The following is a 21,993-nucleotide window of genomic DNA, read 5'->3' as shown; positions in this document are numbered from 1 at the left end:
ACCAATAGGCAGAAGAAAATAGGAGGAAAAATCAATGATGGGGAGAGGATGATAAAGGGCAGAATTTTACACTGAGGGGTTTGCAAAGATGGTGAGGCCTATAGTAGTCACTGGATGTCCTGCCTGCTGCCTTCCCACCTTCTGCTGACCTGTCCTCTAGTTTACCTATGTGCTCAGTGCCTCATTTGAGACCATTAAGCTGCTAATTATCATTCAATTCAGAACTGCTTTCTGTCCAGGGTCATTTTTGAAACTGGAGGGAGGACGTTGGGGGTTGGGAAGCTTAGCAGTTCACCCCTACTCAGGCCTCAGTCTCCCTTGAGGGCCCTCTACTCAGTTTTCAAAATGCCCCATCTCCAAATGGCTCTTCCCTCTGTCCTGTCACCTCACTGCTTCCATCAAAGAGCCCACCATCTCTGTCCACACATCTCTCCGGAGAGTGAAGCAAAAAGGGGGATAGATAGGGAATCAGATCAGGAATAAGTTAAATTAGGAAATAAGAGAAAATGTGACGAAGTTAGATGAGACAAAGCACATATGCAGACCCCACCCCCCCCATGCCCTACCATGATAAAGGAAGAATCCTGGGATGTGGAGACATTGGAAACATGCTTTATGCTCCTGTAGTGCTGTAGTCAGTTGAATATTCTAGGGTCTGTCTGTAGGGTTGGAGGGTGGATGGTGCATGGTTGGGGACTGTACAAATTGAATCACTGAGGGTTCCTTTTCATTATCGTCGGATCTAGCATTTTATGGAACACAGGGTGTGTTCCAAGTGCTGGCAGTACTGGAGATAAATGTCCCAGCTTTCTACAACACTGGGCAGCTAGATTTAAACATCACTCTGTAGATATACTTGAGGTCTGATATCTCTGAAACAGCAGGGGTCAGACTTCATAGAATCCCGTTAAACAGGGCCATTCGTGTATTGCAGTAATGGGATTGACAGAACCAAGTAACTGGTGGAAGTGGGGAAAAGCAGGCTGACCAAGCATATCTCTCCTGTAGTCATACCGAGAACCATTCCCAGACTTTTAGGTGCATTCCTGATGTGCATTGTTTGATGCTCTACTTACCTAATGTACTGATTGTTAGACAGCTCTAATATTAAGTTAACTGTGGAACCATGAAGCTCATCACTGGATGATTATCTAGCTCCATTCCTCAACATGAATATGTCTAGTACACATCCAATGTTGCAATAGCAACAGCTGGAAGGCTGTGTTACTGTGTTGCCTCCAATCCTCCTTTCTATTATTTTTAAATGAGAAATAACTAAGTTAGATAAACCCCTTGATGGGTCTCATCGATATTTTCATCAACCTGTTTAGGTATGTTATAATATACCTTTGGAGCAGGTGGGACTTGAATCTAGGCCTTCTGATCCAGAACATTACAGTGCAGTACAGGCCCTTCGGCCCTCGATGTTGCGCCGACCTGTGAAACTAATCTGAAGCCCATCTAACCTAAACTATTCCATTATCATCCATATCTTTATCCAATGACCATTTAAATGCCCTTAAAGTTGACGAGTCTACTACTTTTGCAGGCAGGGCATTCCACGCCCTTACTACTCTCTGAGTAAAGAACCTACCTCTGACATCTGTCCTATATCTATCACCCCTCAATTTAAAGCTATGTCCCCTCATGCTAGCCATCACCATCTAAAGGTAGGGACTCTACCACTGCACTATGACCCCCAAATACTCCTTTCAATGCTCACATATAGGACATATCTTATTAGCAGTGGTAGAGGATAAACCACTTTTCTGCCTTAATAAGAAAAGGCACTTGTCTTGACAAAGATGTAGTATCTATTGCTACATTGTTAAATTGAATGGTTAGGCATAATTACAAAGCCTATCAGGAGACAGACACGACACACATGAATCCATTGAGACCTTGTGCTAGACCATTGTTCTCTTCCCAAAGACTGTGTGACTTCATAAAAGTGGATAGATTTTAATACAGCTTCAACATTACCTTAGCAATATCTTTCCCCAAGCATTTTTTTCCGTAGTTAACTCTTATACATTCAGTATTTAGATATACTTACACACACTAGTATCCTCACTCCCACTAGTCTCTGAATTCACAGTTCAGGTTATCTGGAGGTTTCACAATTCTTCCAGAATATGTTCCCTTTGAACTTGGAAAACTGGTTGCTTCTTTTTTTTGTTTGATTTAATTCTGATTTTGTCAAAGATTTCTCTGCTCAAGGATCTTTCATCTCTTGTATATCCTTCACAGGATATTAATCTGTCCAAAATCAATACTTATTCCTTACCTTCCCTGGTGAACCTTTAATCTCCTGAATTCCTTTTATAGAGGAACTCTTCACTGCCGAATTACATAGTTGCCCCATAACATCATTTAGGGGACTTTTAATCTCAAGAATGTCTACTATGAAAATTAGCTGCTCTGCTAAAACATGTGATTCCAGACTCACAGCGATGTAGTCGACTCTTAACTGCCCTCTGGGCAATTAGGAATGGGCAATAAATGCTGGCCTAGCCAGTGATGCCCTCATCCCATGAATGAATAAAAAAAAATATTTTCTGCGTTGTTGAATCCTGGATTTTAAGACTAGGCAATGATTTCTTTTTGACTGTGTCCTGAATCTGTGGATGTTGGTTTGGTTTCCATGGAGTTGAAAGTGGCTGAACCAAGTTTGTGAAGCAAACTTTTACCCTCAATCTGCTGTTACATCTGGGTTGAAGTATGTAAGCTCTTTACCTCAACATATTGATTGGTTTGCACATCTACATTTGCCCACTGTGGCTGTCTTACTGTGGAACTAGACTCTTACACGTCATCAGTCATGTCACTTGTGGACTGCTGCTTACTTAACATTACCTCTTGTCAGTGATACTGACGATTCTTCTCTGAAAGACAAAGGATTGGAATGTTTTTCTTGAACAGGTGTCAGTTCGTCATCCAGCATCAAAGACAAATGTAGTGTACCAAATTGTTCAACAGACTGTTTTGCTGTCTGAGCCATTTCAGTTACATTTTTGTCATTGAGTTCAAGTGGACTGTATGCCTCATTCCTGTTCTCAGTATGTGTTTCTCGGAGCAACATTTGCTGAATTTTGTCTTCAGAATTTTCTGTCATGATGATAGAAATGTAAGTCATTTCCAATAGTCCTGCAACGTGCGTGACTATTTTCTTGTTGATAGTATGAAACAATTCTCTTATACCAACATGGGCAATCTCAATTGATTCTTGCTTCTGTTTGGGCTCTGCCTCGATTCTAGGAAGCTCAATGAAATCTTCTCATTGTCTTTTGTCAAGCTATAATGTCAATTTCTGTAGTACTGAGTATGTTACCACTTTTACATCATATCTTGTGATTTTGGCTTTGAGATTTGAGGCAACCTTGAATCATAAGAATTGTTTTCTTCAAGATGTCTAATCCTGTGTTCTATTAAGCCCATCTCTGGTATTGATTCTTGCAGGTAGCATTATTTTTCCTGTCATGTCATCTTAGTGTGATTTTTTTTTACTTGAAAGCTTTTAGATTTTGCAGTACCTCAAAGTTGTTATAATCTCTTCACCTTGAGGAATATTACTTCAGCAAATTGTATTGCCTTTTTTGACTCAAGGGTTTTAAACTGTTCAATGTTAGCAAGGCTGTATTCTTTTCTTTCTTTTAAAGATTTAGTTCCATTAAATAGTAATGCTATATAATTGTGCTGCTACCTGGGGATTTACCCAAATGTTTGCAGTCAAAATGGTTCCCCACTTTTTGCAAGCAAAATTGATAATTTCCCACCTTCCTAATAAAGAATATCTGTTCCTCTCCACAAATTTCCAATGAAGGTTTTGTGCCTACTTAATAAATTCTTCCCATCAGAATTGCATTACAGGTTTTTCATTCTTATCATGGCCTCAAAAGTCTTTTAATGATCTTCTGTAAGACCTTAACTGCTTTAGCCTTTAAATTGTTACCTTTGTTGTCTTAATTCTGCTTTGCTGCATTTCCAATGCCACCATGCCTCGTGATATCCAATCACTATAGCTGCAACACTCATTGTGAACTATAGGCAATCTTTTTTGAACTTTTTGGTCTTTCCAGCCTGGTTTTTGTGCTGTTCATTTAAAGAATTTCCTCCTTGTCCAACACAGATTTTTAACTTTACTCATGTAGATCCAATGTGTTCACTTCCTAGCCAAATCTCTAACTGAGAATGCTGCAACAGGTCCTTGCTGTCTGATAGAATGTGCAATTATCAAGTTAAGCTGAGCTTGTTCTAGCCTATGCTCCTATTTTTGTGCTTCTTACTAGATTTGTCTTAAAAGTTTTAGCCTGTAGTGCTGATTTTCCCTTGTTGGTCTTTCCTGCTGACTGCTTCTTTGTTGATGTGCTTGAAGCTGTTGACTGTCTCAAGAAGTACTTCTTAAAGCAGTCAAGTCTTTAAAGCTGTATACACTATTAATCTTTTCAAAATGTCTTCATCTTGCTCCAATGGTGGGATTTTCTCGCCATTGTATCTTGTAATATTAAGCAACAGTGCCCACTGCCGATCACCATGTCAAATTTCTGAGTAGGATACTGCCACCAATTCTCTTTCCTTGACTCATCTATGAGCCTATTTGGTTTACAGTGATAGAGGAAGCAACTACTCATGAGTTTTAACAAGAAAATTCTCATATGTTAATAAGATGCAGTTTATTCTTTGATAACAATTATGTACAAGTTACATTAGCTAGTCAGACATCACTATGAAGACTGTTAGGACACTGGATGATTCCTTTGAGATACAAATCTATTCTCCTGATTTCCCTGCCCAGCATCACATGACATGATCAGATTGCTGAGAGGGTAATGCAGGTTCCAACATTAACCCTTTCAGAACAAGTACCTCATGCTACATTAACTCCTATGTTGCTATGTTTGTAAGAATTCTGATGCTTGAATTTCATAGGCTGAGGATGCTCAAAAACCTGCTATTTGCATGAAATTACTCACAGTGGAATTGATGCTGATTAGTCAAAATATAAGGTTCTGGACTGTCTGTTAAATTTGCATTGGTTTTTTTGAGCACAAATGGCTGGAACAGCCAATCCAGAACAAAAGCCTGCAGAATTTTAAGTGTAATTAATTAATTTTGTTTGTACATAGGCAGACAGACATTAATAGGCACCTTTTATAAGATTTTAAATATTAAAAAAAATTAAATTAACCAATAAGCTAACTGGTGCACGGCAGTTAAACTAATAAATGGCCCAGGATCATTTTGCTAAGTCATTTTTAATTATTTAATATTAGCCTACACATTTGAATGAAAGCGCATTAAAAATGCTTGCGTTTTGCGATTAAACTGATTTTCAGCAACGTTAGTAAAATTACATCAGTTTTTTTTCTCGTTGATGCATTTGTGGATAGTTTTAATTTAAAGAGGAGGGCTTACGGGCGCTTTTCACCAGTGAGCATTTTGTAGTGGTTCGCTCTGTATTGGTCATCACCCAGCACTCAGCTGTGACTTCAAGCACTCAGCTAATGACAGTGGCCACACCTCAATAAACTGCTTCAATGAGCAGGACATGGTAGCTGAGGGTAGCCTATGGGTCTCCTACCCTCACCAACGTAGTAATTTACCTACCCGGCATGTGAAGATCCATGTGGACTGAATGGATGAGACCAATCTAAGACTCAAATGTCATGAAGGCAGGTCAGCACTGTGTTGTGGGATACATAGAACTTGGCAAGATACAGAAGATATCCTGGTCACCGATTGTATTGTGATCTATCTTTAACTGTCTAGAAATGTTTCGTCACTGGATCAACATAAGTCAGAATGAGAGAGTAGACTGAACGTGTGCGACTTCCCTTCACTATAATTCAACTTGGGTTCATCATCTGCCATCCTTCAGCTTTCTATCATAACTTCTGTAAGTGATACACAGCAGGTATGGAGTCAGTGGGAGCAATGGCCAAGAACCTGCACACAGGCAATTGTTCTGCCTTGAAATGGATCCACAGGATACTCTATTTCCAAACTAAAGGCAGGTGTGACCTTGGTTTAACATCTCATCTGAAATATGGAATTCAGGAAGCTTTGAAACAGAGGCGTTTTAAGAGACAGGTAAATGAAGAGGCAGGGAATAGAGGGATACAGATGACGTGCAAGCAGATGGGATTAGTTTGGAATGGCATCAGGGTCAGCACAGACATGGTGGGCTAAAGGGCCTGTTCCTGTGCTGTACTCTTCTGTGTTTTATCTTCTAGAGTTGGTTAGGAAGTTTTCAGTCAACAAGCATCCACTCCCTCCATCGCTGATGCTCAGTAGCAGCAGTGTGTATCACCTACAAGAAGCACTCAAGAAATTCTTGAAGGCTGTTTAGACAGCACCTTCCAAACCCACAACCATTATCTTCTAGATGGACAATAGCAGCAGATTCATGGGAATACCACCATGAGCAAGTTTTCCTCCCAGCTACTCACTATTCTAACTTGGAAATATGTCTCAGTTCCTGCAGTGTCGCTGGATCAAAATCCTGGAACATCCTCCCTGATGGCATTGTGGGTCTACGTGCAGCACAAGGACTACAACAGTTCAAGATGGCAGCTCACCACCAGCTTCTCAAGGGAGACTAGGGATGGGCAATAAATGTTGGCCCACAGGCCATGAATGAAGAATTTATTTTAAAAAAAGTTATATAGCGAGGGACTAAAGATGTTAATATGAGAGACTCTAGCAAGATGTTATAATTGCACCGTGACAAGTTAACAAAGACAGTTTACTTTATAAACAAGGGCATTGGAATTTAAAATGGAAAGTATTGTCACAAAAGTGTGATGGAAGGCAGAACAGGAAATGCATAACTGTAAGTTTTCAATATTATAGGTCGATGCAGTTATCCCTCTGAGTTCCATTGAGAATCAGAAATTGCCATCTAGTGATCAATTAAAATTCAACTATTGCATTTCACTCATTGTAATTTGTGCTAAATTTATTCCTTCCTTCTATTGGCAAGTAGCCATATAAAATGCCCACTACATCGTGAAGAAATCAGTAGGTGGGCATTTATCTGATATTTATTGCTAGAGGGAGAAAATCTTTCAACAGTGATGATAGCAGTGATGATGGGATGGCTCAGTGGTTAGCACTGCTGCCTCACAGTGCTGGGGACCCAGGTTTGACCCCACCTTCGAGTGACTGTCTCTGTGGAATTTGTCCATTTTACTCCTGTCTGTGTGAGTTTCCTCTGGGTTTCCTCCCACAGTCAAAGATGTGCAGGTTAGGTGGATTGGCAGTGCTAAATTGAACATGCAGTCCAGGGACATGCAGGATGTGTGGGTTAGCCAGGGGAGATGCAGGGATATAGGATAGGGGTTGGGTATGGATGGGACGGTTGGAGTGGATTCAACGGGCCAAATGGCCTGCTTCCACACTGCAGGAATTCTATGACCCTATAAATTATTTTTGAACATCCTAGGCATGATTTAGACTCTAGAAATCTAATCCAATCTCACACCACTGATCATGTAATTGCAATCAAGTTACAGACAACTCAATTTGAGCTACCTGAATAAAAACCAAAAGAACTGCGGATGCTGGAAATTAAAAACAAAAACAGAAATTGCTGGAAAATTTCAGCAGCACCTGTGGAGAGAAATCAGAGTTAACATTTCAGGTCCAGTAACTCTGCTTTCTCTCCATTGATGCTGCCAGACCTGCTGAGCTTTTCCAGCAATTTCTGTTATTGAATTTGTACTATCTAATTGAATAAATGTAAAAATCAACAATGTATTTACAATTGAGTTATTCTTGATTTTGAAGTGTATATGTTTTAAAATCTTCCCAAGACTTTCCCTCCTCACTCGCAAAATGCCTGAGAATTGTAAAATCACATCCCGTTCTTCTTTCTCTCCATAGATGCTGCCTGACCTGCAGATTTTTCTTTTCCCAGACTTTCTTGTTTTTATCTCAGAATTTCAGCATCTAAAGTATTTTACCTCGGTGTTGCACCACATTACTGGCACTAAGATAGCTCATAATTTTCTCCTTTTAGTCAGGCTGATGGTAGCCTTATCACCTACTGCTGGCTTCATTGCTGTAAGTAGCAACGTCCAGGATATGTATTTGTGCCTGTCATTTCTTTGGAAAGGTTGGATCAGATGAAACAGAACCATTTATAGTGGAAAACAGCAGATGAATTATAGGTTAATTTAGCTTCCATTTACTGCTTTAAATGGGGTAGAAGATTAGTACTGAATTCACAGTTTCTGATTTCATCAAGATGTGTAGATCAGTTTTTTTAGGCCAACAGCAATAGTAAAGCGTTAATGGCTTTTAATGGCTACAGTTTAAACATGCTTACAACAAAGTTACAATGTGTGAATTGCTCTGAGGTTCAACTTAACGGCATTTGTGCTTTCTATTGTGAAAGGAAAATCACCCAAAAACAGTGTTAAAATCATTTTTGAAGTGTTGTATCTGGGAAAATGAAAATGCAGCATTTGTGTTACGCGGGGAGTGTTAGAATGGGAGCATTGAGAAAAAAAATGTTGCCCCTGTGTTCTTTAAGATTTAAAACGACTTTTCTGAAATATGCATGAAGAGCGACCAAAATTATGACTGCAGCACATAAACGGGTCTTAAGTATGTATAGTAGTCAATTAAGAACGTTATAGCATTAGGCTGAAAATACTGAAGTCTTTGGGGCAGGAATGTCTTGTTGCAAGGAAATCATGGCTGTCTGAGGGTGTCAATCATTTTAAAAAAATTAAAGTAAAAGCACAGTGCTCGTAACAGAAAAACCTGGAGTTACTCTGGGTCCTATTAACATGTTATAAGTCTACAATTGTGCTTTTTGAATGAATGATGAATGATTTTATTGTCATGTGTATTCTACAGTGAGAAAAACGGTAAAACATAGTGAAAAGCTTTTCCACTGTCATCACGATCTGGCGCCATTTAAATAGTTTTAAGAAGAAGAAAAGAGATAGAAAGATAGAGGTTAAAGAGAGTCCATCAGTCCTGAGCCAGCTCATCATCAACAATGCGTGCATTGCCATCCCTTCTCCATAGCCTCACCGCCATCTGCTCTGGACCCAACCAACATTGAAGTGGTGGTTGAATTATTAATACAGTATATTTAATCTTAGCTGGTGCCTTAACTTGGCTCACATGTAAAGCTATTTTGTTATTCTTGATGATGACATCTTCATCCACAACTGCATTAATACAGTCTTAAATTATTTTATATAACCTGACACTTTTAAATATAATTGTATCTATGAACATACTTTAACTATTGCCCTTTTCAATAATCTGTTGTGGAACCTGATGAGCATTTAAAGAGCAATGAAACGATGTAAATATCACAGCTGCAGTTGTTTATGTAAGTTTTTTTTCTTTTTCATTACATCTTACCATTTTTCTACAAAAAATAAGTCAGTACTTTTGGAAGCAGCAAGTCATTTGAATACATTTTATTTTCTAGCTTGTACCTGCTTAATGATTAATTGAAAAGTACTATTATTGGTAATGGACCACTGATTCTTTACTCTTCATTTTAATTCCCTTTGATGAAAACTAGGCCTGAAACAGGTAATGGCCCTATGGATTGACTGCTTGAGAGATGAGCACATTAAAATACTCCCCTTACGTACTAATGTTATAGCAAAATGAAATTTAAGGGTGCTTTCTTCTAAACAAAATGCCTGTTTTAAATCCATTACAGAACTGGGCAAGAATATTTGATTTTGGTTATTGTGCTAATTCTTTTCTCGTTTGTTCTATTCTGGTTGTAGCTTAACATTTTTTTTAAGCAGCTGTAAGGAGAGGCCACCATAATCCTTGCTTGGATTGCTATAAGGAAATCTCCTCTGCCCCTAAAAAGAGGTTGATTGATTTACGGTATGCAAAGATGAAAGGGGATTGAATGGCATTTTCATTTTAAAAAAATATAATTTAAGAATTGTGTGAAGCTCAGTGTGCTGTCTGTAGATCTCTGCATGCAGTTTTTGAGTAAGAGGGATGTGATCCTGAATCTACTGCACTTGCTGCTGTGCAGCATGCTGCTATAGAAACAGGGTCAGGCTGCAGGGTACTGAGACACTGTAGCAATGTCCTTCGTGTAGTTCCACCTTGGTAGCCCAACAAATTAGTTGTTTTTGTTTAAAGTGAAGACTTTTAAGTTTAAAGTTTGTGAAAGCTAGGTTTGCAACAGTGTAGTTTCTATTACCAACAATATTATTCTGATGTATCACAATTCCCATTGATTATTACAAAAATAACCTACGTTTGGGTCTGTCACGCATGGCTAATTTTTATTTTTCTTCCTTACCCATTGCTCTTTCTTTTGAAGGTGTTGGGGTACATTTCCACAAACTCTGCATAGCTCCAGTTCTGCCTCTATGTAGCCATTATTCATGTGCGAGTTTCATCAGCACAATAGCTATTAGATCTTTGCGACGACACTGCTAGGCCTGATTCTATGCTCACTGGATAAATATCCATGCTTATGGACATTGGCTCAGAATCCAGAGTTAGAAAACTGATTTACTCATCCCTCCACAACCTTGGGACACTGGTACCAACATTTACATTTGTATTTAATACCAACATGGCTGTTCTCAGTTATCTATTCACAGATTGCAAACCAAAAATACATTGGATCCAACAATTACTGTTTTCACTGTCACTTTACCTGAACAGTTGCCATCTTCCCTTATCTATGCACCATATGCTCCTACTGTTATTGTCAAGCTTGATGCAAAATGTTGATTGTAAGCAATACAGGTGGTATGAAGTTAAAAGTGACTCTATAGTTATTTCAGCTTAAGTATACAAACATTTTTTAAACAAGATGTAATGAGAAATACAAGCAATTAAAAGTGCAAATTCTATGTTTGTACAATCTCAATAGCTTGTGAATATAGTACTGTTTGGATAAGTATTTGCTTTGGATTTGTTAATATCGGCACCTCTTATTCTTAAGCAACAACAACTTGTAATAAATAACATCTTTAACCGTAATCTACATCCTGAGCTACTTCACAGCTAGCCAAATGGAAATCAATGCCAAACGAGATATAACAAATTGTGAGAAATGACTGAAAGCTTATTCAAAAAGATGCATTTTGAGGAGCTTTTAAGGAGCACAAGGCACAAGGTTTATGGAGGTATTTCCAGAGTTGAATCCATTTGTTACAGACCATGAAAAGGGACAGTAAGGGAAAAATTAATTAAATACACAGTCAATTGTGATTCAGCACAGCACAACCCTACTTAGCTCATTTTATCTGTTCAGTCATTTTGCTGTTATCGTGAAGATTTCATGGATTTACATAAACCATGATATATAAGTTTAGTGTACATAGGTTTTACTATTCCAAATAAGACAGTTGATTCAACACAGTGAAAAGGAAAACGACTTATTGTATCAATATCTAATTCCATTTGTACAAAAGCTCTAAATGAACAACTTTGGCAAAATAATCAGTTTTTAATTGACACTTTTTGAAAAGAAAAGAGAGCTTTACAACTTATTCTAAGGCCATGACTCCTTCTCAATCTGTTTTTAATTTTAACTGGATCAATAGATATTCAAACTCTTACAAAAACGCTGGGTGATTAAGTTGTTCAACACCAGCTGCTTACGCCTGTCAGGCCCATCTATCTATCAGCCTAATTTAGTGGTGTCTGCTTATCTCAGGTGCGGCATGTGTTGAAAGAGCATAACGGCAGTCTGTGACAGTTAATAAACTCTAACATTAAAATCTCCATGCTTGTCATTTCCAGCACATCCTTTGTGTTAATGCTTTATGACACAACCCTAGAGATGGGCATAAGATGCCAGGCCCTTTTGGCCTGATTTCTTTTTGACGTGAGAAAAAGATAAATGGGGAGAAGTAATGGCACTCGGGCTGCAACCCATTCCTCTCTTACAACATCTCACGGAGAATAAGCCAGACACTTTTTATGTATAATTAAATCGAGTTGGCTTTCTGTAGGTATGCAGATTCTGAGAAATGATGTATGGTGCAATAGTCTGGTAGGGGCTGATTTGATGTAAATGAAACTAATTAAGGAAATGTCAAACATAATTAATAAAACAGGTTTAAGTTGCAAAACATTGTCAGCTGAATGAATGAGGATGCAATCCTTCCCATTGTTTCTGCTTTATTTAGAGCATTCAATTAGGTCACATATCTCTCTGAAGTGCTTTTTCCACCTCACCTCCTCTTAGCCTATTCCCAGAGTGGGGGAAAATAAATTTGCCTGTCTGTCTGGTGACTGAAAAAAATTAATTGCCAAAACCTCATCCTGTCCAAGTATTACATTCTAGTTGCAGGACATTAACATAACCAATTTGCGTGAACTAACTGGTGACTATTTAATAGAGCGCCTGACCGCTGATAAGCCTCAGCTGCAGCACATTAACATTTTCATAATATAAAAATATTATAGTTGTATGATTTGGCAATGGCCATTCATTATTGATAAGAACAAAGGTTTTATAAATTACAAAGGAGTGCATGACCTATAATTACGGTGAGCAAATTAGGGTGTGCTGTGAAGTCAGTTACATTTCCCTAGAAGTAATGATGCTAGGGACCTTTCTCTCCCTTGGGATTATAAAAATAATGGATTCCCCTACTGCTGCAGATGGGGTTGTGAATGAGCCAAGGTTGTCATCTTGGACAGTGTTTATACAGGCTACAGCTCATAGTTCCAAGCCCCAGTGAGCTCCAATCCCTCACCCAGTTTGTTGTTAGGGGGAGGGACACAGAACACATATGCCCCTTTATTCAATTTAAACAAGAATATCCCCATATAATATATTATACTCAAAAGTAGTAATGTAGGCAAATTAACAAGAGCCGACTACTGTAAAAATGAAGTATCTTAGCATTAAAGGATTCACTATTCATGAGCACAGCTGCAAAGTACTATTGAAGGCTGCAATTTGCCATGAAAGCAGAACACTTTTACTGTATTGCTGTTAAGCACCAATTCTTTCAAAAATGAAAAGCAGTCAGAGGATTAAATATTTAATTTTTCAGTAATGGGTGCAAATGAATTAATAAGAAAGCAAGCATTATTGCTGAAAACTGTTAATAAAGTATCTACTGTATCTTGTTATGTTGTTGGTGTTGAACTCAGCAAAAAATGAGACTGGAGGGCATTAGCACACTATTTTATCAGAATGAAGCCTTGATATTACCCACCGTTTACCCAAATCTGCAATTTAATGAGGCACAGTTTAATGAAGAGTAGGCCAATGGACAGGGCATGAGACACAAGTCCTCGGTAATGACACATTCAACATCGTCATTCTGATCTTATATTAACTAACACCTAGTGACAAAAGTATTTTATTACCTTTCACTATTAGTATTGTATAAAATTCAACACTGCCCTTCTCTCATGCAGGAGGACTCTTTCAAATTGACCATGTTTTTGGATTTAGAAAATAGATTTACACAATTTTTGTTTTGTCACATAGTCCTGGTTCCTCCTCCCCATCTGAATGTTTGCTGCTGTTGGGTATAGATGGCCATGCAATAGTTAATGATCTCATGGGGTATTGTTATCAAATGGAGTCGACACTGAAGAATATTTCTGATTTAAAAACTGTAGAATCCTTTTAATATAGATCCTAAAATTGAATACTATGTCTGTTTTCAACATGTTTTTTCATGCTATTTTGAGTTGTTCAGCATTTTAAAAAATTGTACCTTTTTCTTAAAGTATTTCAAACAAATTATGAGTAATATAATTACTTATGCCTAAAAATAATAATACAGATAACTTGTTATTCTATTTGCATGTTCAAATTTTAGACACAGCTGGGACACTTCTAAGTTTTGTTGGCAAATAGTAAAATCTTTGTGGTCTCTAGGGGATTTAACCATTGGTTAAGCTCATATTTTAAATAAAATCATGTAGTTCAGATTCTGGTTGCAACAGTTGAATGATGGCTCAACATTGCCCCAGTGAAGCTTCAGTCTCGGGTTCTATCGAAGTGCCTAACACCATGGCAAAAATAATTTTAAAAAACTGAGAAAACCTCCTCATTATTTATTATTTTGTAAATATTCAAATCAACCAGGCAACTGAATGAAAAGTTCAGTGCAACATATTAAATGCTCCCAAAGTGTATTCTATAGAGAGATCTGCTTGTTATGTTTAATACATCAATGTGCCCCACACTATTATTTGTTTGATCCTTTATTTTGTTTAATCCAAATAATAGCTTTCTTCACCCCTCTTTTTCATTCCCATCATTGTTTAAAGTGAGCGATCTTGCATTAAAAAGCAAGAGGGGGGGGGGTGTTGAGTTAATTTCTTGGGATTCAAGCCCTAACCATAGGTGACAGAGCCTGTTGGTCATTTATCTAATTGTGCTATGCAGATAAGAATTAATTAGTCTTATTATTTTTCTCATTTTGGATGGCTTTCCCATCTGGATGGTATAAATTCCTCTGTGCAGGTGATTAATTGCTGGGACTGTTGCTGGCTGCCGTAGACGCCTGTACAAATAACCACCAAATTGACAAAATTTCTGATGGCCACACTCAAGATTGTACTGAATAATCTGAAAAATTTCACTGTTAACTCCATGATGTGTCTTATTTTATGCAATTAAATTGCACCAAGGTTGGCCTAAATGTGTCCAGAAGCAAAATCTAACAAGTAGCCTGAAGCTTGAGAATGTGTGAGTTGTAGTCAGCTATGTAATGAAATTGCATTTTTGTCCAGTGATGCAGACATTAGGATTATACCTCGCCAGCTGAAGAAGTACGTTCGGATTAACAAAAAGATAAAAATTGTATTTTTTTGTTTCTTTTTGGAGCATCTGTCCCAGATCATATTATTTGGCAAGATCAGGTTACTTGTGCAAATTCTTTTGAAGTAATCAAGGCTTTATGATTGTGGGGCAGAGGGTTGGAGGAGTGGGGAGAAGTGATGGGCTACTAACAAAGGGAAAAGGGCTACGTTTGTTTTCCTGAGTTAAATGAATGGGTAGCATGGTGGCCTAGTGGTTAGCACTGCTTCCCTCACAGCACCAGGGTCCTGGGTTCAATTCCACCCTTGGGGTGATTGCCTGTGTGCAGTTTACACATTCTCCCTGTGTGGGTTTCCTGCCACGGTGGATTGGCCATGTTAAATTGCCTGTAGTGTCCACAGATATGCAGGCTATGTTGATCCTTCATGGGAAATGCAGGGTTACAGTAATGGAGTGGGTCTGGGTGGGATGCTCTTTGGAGGGGCTATATGGCTTGATTTCAAACTATAGAGATTCTATAGTGGGTACCTTACATATTCATGTTACTTTTCTAAAAACCATATGCACACGCTAAGATTGACAGAGGAAGGGGAAGACTTTGCCTCAGAAATGCTTCCTCTGGACATTCAACAAAGATTATGAAAACTCATTCTATTTAAATTTTGGAAATAAGTGACCTTAGTTACTCATGTCAGGGCTGAGATTAGCCTCAAATCTCCAAAGGCAAAGGGCATTATTTCCCGTTTCTCACTGTTACTGAAACTAAAAACAAACTTGAAAGGAGTCACCTATTGGAATGCACAAAGAACCAGTTTTCCCCATGTGTTTGATGAGCTACGATTAAATAGTTCTACTCATGGGTTTTATATTTCATTCTGGAATGGACTATGCACTAAACTGTTAGTTTTGACAGATATTTGACGAAGAAATCTTCACTGTATCACAAACAAATAATGTCTTTTTTAGTGACATTCTTATTTCCATAATTTGTTCCCTATCTTCACATCCTCCTCTGTGAAAAGAGAGAAACCCCCACGCCCGATTTTTGTTTTAAAGAAACAAACTCCTCGGCTCAGTAGTAATTCGGAACTAAGAGGAGAATGGAATGGTGGGAAACCAGGATGGGACAGAGCCTGAATTTATTGGAAGGATCTGTTCTAGGTGATCTCCATGTTTCCTGCTCAAAAGCAAGCCATGTTCAGGCAGGCTACTGGGCACAATATCAACCAGAGATAATAAGGTGAGTTTAATATTGTGAGGTTGGGTGCGGCGATGGGGGATGGTGCTGGGGACGGAAGTTTGGCAACAGAGGACAGGATCTACGCTCCTAGCCGCCCAGTCCTCAAACAGTGTCGGAGGGATTTATAGCTCATGAATTCATCCTCGTCACCTTTCAATTATCAGATTTCTCATCCATTGATCTGTGTACACTAAAGGCAGAAGTGGATGCTTGAATTCATTTTTGCAATTTTTTTTATCCTCCCTGACTAAGGGGGATTATAATTAAACCCCTCCCCTTATATTTCCCTTTAAAATGTTCCAACGATTCACTGAAGAAAGGTAAAATTCATGACCTTGTACAGCAGACTCCATGCATCTTCAAGTCTTGAATCCTCTAATATCTCTGACTGGCAACGCGATGGAGCACAGTTTTGATCAGAAGGAACGCTTTCTACCGTGCAGAACTTACGCTTAGAAATAAATGTCTGTTGGTAAGTTTAAGATGGAAATTTATAGTGATGTCTTCCTAGACTCTGAACTATGTTGGCAATAGTGAGACAATGGGGAAAATAAAGCAAGATCCGAAAAATTAAATTTTTGATGTTGAGTTTGATGAGAATCTTGCTTGTAAGCAACGAGTGGCCAAATTACATGTATTAACATCTCATTCTTAACTCATTTATACAGATTTGCTATGCAAGCAGTGGAGAGAAGATGGTGATAATTCCTGACATGAAAGTCAGAGGTGGAGGCCCAGAGATGCCAGCTTTCTCCACTTTGGCCAACATTCCCCCCCACATCTCAGAGTACGCTCCATGGGCAGTTACTACTTGCATCCTTCATCCATGGAGGTTGGCATCAGACACACTCAACAGCCTCACCACATCATGATGGTGCATCTCAATTCATTTAGAATGGAGTTCACCACTTCAATACTGCATTTTAGTGCACTCCAACACCTTATATTCCAACGGTGCTATCAGACCATTTGCACACAGGGATAGACACCCATCTCAGGGATCAAAGCAGAACACTCATCTTTTTCCCTTTGCCGCTGCTTGAATGCTCACATCATCTTTGCTTTGTCTATTTGTGTTTTGCTTCCTCATTTAGAGCTTAGAGGCTCATAGTGTTTCTCTCTTGTCTTGTCTTTTAGCACAGATGCAGAGCCAGAATATTAACCTGGGTGCCAGCAGTGCTCAGTCAAGGGTGTTGATTTGTTCCTATATGGCACAATTGTTATACCATTGTGACACCTGCACCATGTGCCAGCAGTTTGTGCAGCAAATCTATTGCAAATCCTTCAGCCAAATAATCATGTCTCGAATTTTAAGGTGAGTATTCTTCAGCCAAGTCAAGAAACATCAAGGTGGACAGTCAACAGTCAGGGGGTACCAGCGCAATAAATAAAGGGTATTGTCTGATCTCAATCTAAGGGTTTAGATATGGTCGATTGGGCACTTAACTATTTATGCATAATTCATAAAATTTGAAAGTACACAGGATAAAGGTGTTTCTTTCTTAGCTTTAACATTGCTTGCTACAAGAATGCACCAGAAAATCAAAAAGTGCAGTCTCTCTAACTTATAAAACAGGTCTGTTAAAAAACACAGATATGGTATAGTTATTGTCATTTGTTGTCCATATTCAGTTGGATTCATGATATTTTCATTCTCCAAGAGTAATATTTTTTCCCTTCCCAAATAAAACTTGTCCATACCAATTGATATGTTTAAATTAATCACAAAAGAAGGCAGAGTTTCAAATTGGAAGAGGGAAGATGAATAGTCTTTCAAAAATTAATTTCTTTATGCAGGGCCCAGTAGAGGTAGGTAGGCCATAAGTGCTGTTTGCAGCAATAATATGATGGCGATAAAACCATTTCCATTTGGCTTCACATTGTTCAGCCAGCTGCTTTTAAGCAATTTTGAGTTGCTGGTTTAGTTATGACCGTACAGTTGTGGAGTAGTTAAAAAAAAAGGTGATTTGAGATTCTAGGTTTTAGATTTTATTGTCACGTGTACTCAAGTACAATGAAAAGTGTATAATGTCACCACACATGTCGCCATCTTAGGTACCAAGGAAACTCTGTGCAAAAAAAGCTTGTGTATAAACTAGTAAGAGAAACGAGAGTTAAAAGTTAATCATTATTTCATAGGACAGCAGAAAAATAAAGAAATAGGTTATAATTTATATTAAAGTCTTTCATAGTTTAAACTAAGAAAATAAAGGAAAAAGCTAAAAGTTCAACAGTCTGTGATAAGTCCTCAGCTTATCTGGCTCTCTGAGAAACCACCACAGATACCGTTGCTGCTGAATCTACCGACTCTCCATTCTTCCCCGGTGCCTTAGGAACATGCCCAGGCAAGATCCACTCACACGCTGAGCTGAGACACTGCTATGAGACACCAAGAGACTTGGCTGAGGGCAGCCACACTGTCGACAGACCAGGCCTGGGACCTACCACGAGCCCCGGAGACACCAGGCCAGGACCTGTCAGGAGCCACCGGGAGACCAGGCTGAGAGCCCAGGACTTGCCACAAGCCACTGGGAAACCAGCCTGAACCCACCGGGAGACGAGGCTGAGAACCCAGGACTTGCCACAAACCACTGGGAGACCAGCCTGAACCCACCGAGAGACTAAAGGGGGAAAAAAAGAGAAAGAAATACAGGGAGCAGAGGAGCTCCATTTGGAGCATCCTACTTCGTCGCCAGCTTGACCAGATTTCTGCAAATGAACGTCGGTTCCAATTTTTCTCCTTGTTTTTCTTTGTGTGTTCCTAAGAAGAGTCATAATGGACTTGAAACATTAATTCTGTTTCTCTCTCCACAGATGCTGCCAGACCTGCTGAGTTTCTCTAGCACTGTCTGTTTATAGCTTAGAACTAGGAGTGAGATTTAGATGTTTAGGTGAATAGTATTCAAATAACATGGCTGTTGTTAGCGTGATTAGGAAAGCAACTTGTGCAATAAATTCCAGTAATTATGTCATCCTAACACTGCTTCCAGCTGTTGTTGACAGTCCACAATTTCCACTAATGTACAATTGTATTAATATATCAATACTGAATATCTGTATCAATACTTAGCAATACCTAAAGATAATTTGTGTTATCACAATAACTAGCAAAATCACAATTACAAACCAGAGATGATTTCCTTGCAAATTATAAGTTTCAGTCCATTTTTGTGAACATTTAGCAACAGATTCCACAAAAAACAGAATAGAGAATCCTTGTTGAAATCCATCATGCCCTTGCCTCATTTGTCACCTATATGTCACATTACACAGCTTTGAACTTGTTGGCAAGAGTGACATTTACAGTTTTAAAATGAAAGCACATCATTTTCACTAATTTGACACACAAATGTAATAACTATTTACCTTGAGGAAGACAGAGAGTTAGCTTCTTGTGAATCTTGCCATTTGGCACTTATTTTCTCAGTCTGTCAAATAGGATGGGATTAATGGGACAGTTTGTTCAACAAATCACATTAGCTGAAAGCAGACAGGGCAAAGAAAAAAGAATGGCAGAAAGATCCTTGGAGCACTTTACTGATTTAGAGCAGCAGTATGACTGAAGATCTGTGTAAATAAAACATACTTGCATGTGACATTTACAGAAGTATATTGTGCAGAGAGAACTGTAATTGCATCCTACAGCTCAGAATTTTTTTTAAAAGAATACTTACCATCAGTTGGGAATGAAACAAAGTTGCTAAAAGATTAGCTCTATAACTTTGCTTTCTCAGTTACATTTACATAAGAAACTGTTGGTTGAAATTTGAACCTTTTACATTGGTGTAATAAATGAGCTTGCTTTTCGATATATGAAATTAGTAGCTCCAGGAAACAATGTTTTAAAAAAGAAATTTGCATTCACATGATGTGGATATGCTGGCATTTATGGCTCAGCGCTAATTGACTTTGAGAAGGTGGTAGTGAGCTATCTTCTTCAAATGCTGTAGTCCAGGAGAGTTAAGTCGACACATAGTGCTATTAAAAAAGCATTCCACGATTTTCAAGCAACTTCAAGGTAAATGAAATTCTTTTAATAGATTCACAGGATGTGGGCATCACTGGCTGGGCCAGCGTTTATTGCACATCCCTTGAGAAAGGATTCATTTGAGAATGAATTGAGATTCATTGGAATGAATGAGAAGTTGGTGCTAAGCTACCTTCTGGGACCTTGCAGTCCATTTGGTGTTGGTAGAGCTACAATGTCATTAAGGAGGAAGTTGGAGGATTTTGATCCAGTGACGCTGAAGGAACGATGATTTATTTGCAAGTCAAAGTAGCGAGCAACTTGGAAGGGAACTTGCAGGTAATGGTGTTCTCATGTATCTCCTGTCTTTGTTCTCCAAGCCGTTGTGGGTTTGGAAGGTGCTGTTTAGGAAGCCTTAGTGAGTTTCTGCTATGCATCTTGTAGGTGGTACACATTGCTGCCACTGGGAGTCGATGGTCGAGGGATCTATAGTGTGTGGATATGGTGCCAGCCAAGTGGGCTGCTTTGTCCTGGATGGTATCAGCTTCTTGAATGTTGTTAGAACTGCATTCATCCAGGAAAATGGGGAGTATTCCATCACACTCCTGACTTGTGTCTTGTAGATGGTGGACATGCTTTGGGGAGTCATGAGCTGAGTCACTTACTGCAATATTCTTAACCTCTGACCTGCTCTTGTGGCCACAGTATTTATATGGTTAGTCCAGTTCAGGTTCTGCTCAATGGTAAGCCCAGGATGTTGATAGTGGGGGATTCAGTGATGGCAAACCATTGAATGTCAAAGGATAGTGGTTAAATGATCTTTTACTGGAGATAGTCATTGCCTGGCATTTGTGTGGCGCGCTTGTTACTTGCTACTTTACAGCCCAAGGCTGGATATTGTTCAGGTATTGCTGGATTTGGACACAGACTGCTCCAGGCTCTGGGAAGTCATTAATGGTACAGAACATTGGTGAACATCCCAACTTCTGACCTTATGATGGAGGCAAGTTTATCTTTTAGGAGGTCTTCTGTTAATTCTCTGTCAGCTGAACTATACCATGTAAGCTGTTGGACCCCATGAAGGCTGTCCACACTCTTGAGTTAAAAATTGTTTTTTTTTCCATTGAAATCCTTGGTGTTATTGTGTACCTGGTCCAAGGACTCCACACAGTGGGGTGGCTTAGGCAGAGAGTGGTCTTTCCTATAACTAGGTTAACTTGCAATATATTGTGTCAGGAATCAAGTTGAACTTCCCTTTGCCACTTTACATATTGTTTGAGGCTGATTTTGTGATTCCTGCCATTTTTTGCTTACTGCTAGACCCTGCCTATTCACATGACAGCTGGTTGGTCCTGCCACTAAAATCTGTGTGTTCTGATGTTTACTTACAGCTAGATCTGTCTCCATAAGTGTTCCGCTGGTTTTGTCTGTTATTAGGAGTCTGTCTGCTATGTGTTCAGCCATTTGCCTGTCCCTGAACTCTGTCTGCTCTGCGTTTGTTGGTACTCTCTATTTCCTTTCTTCTGGCCTGTTGCCTGAGCCTGTGTGCTTTGGTTTGGTTTGCTGGATGCATTTCCCTCTTGTGCCTGACTCACCTCTTCTTCTCCTGTCCCACTTCAGTGTTGGAACATAGTTGTTTACCATTGTTTAAATTTTCATGCCAGTGTTTGGCACTACAGCGCAGTGTAGCCATTGTACAGGGGAAAAGTTTTCTCGGTTTTACTGTTCCCATGTTGTAAGTGTGCTTACAAGACAAGAAGCAGCTTTTGTAACCAGAATCTTTTATTGATCCATATACAATATGTGCAGAGCAATGAGAAATCCCTACACAACCATTATAGAGTAAGACGTACTATGAACTGAGATGTGATGGAACTGCTAGTAATATCATCAGCAGTCCTATCAATTATTGTTTGGCTACTTCCCCTTTACAACAAAGGCCATCAGTTTAAAATTGTCACTAGGAGAAAGAAGAAAGGAGTTGGAGCTATTTCTTTACATGTAGGGATTTTGAGCAGGAGAAGCTATTTCTCAGGG

The sequence above is a fragment of the Rhincodon typus genome, chromosome 33 (assembly GCF_021869965.1).
Source record: "Rhincodon typus isolate 14 chromosome 33, sRhiTyp1.1, whole genome shotgun sequence".
NCBI lineage: Eukaryota > Metazoa > Chordata > Chondrichthyes > Orectolobiformes > Rhincodontidae > Rhincodon > Rhincodon typus.
This window is presented reverse-complemented; position numbering follows the sequence as displayed.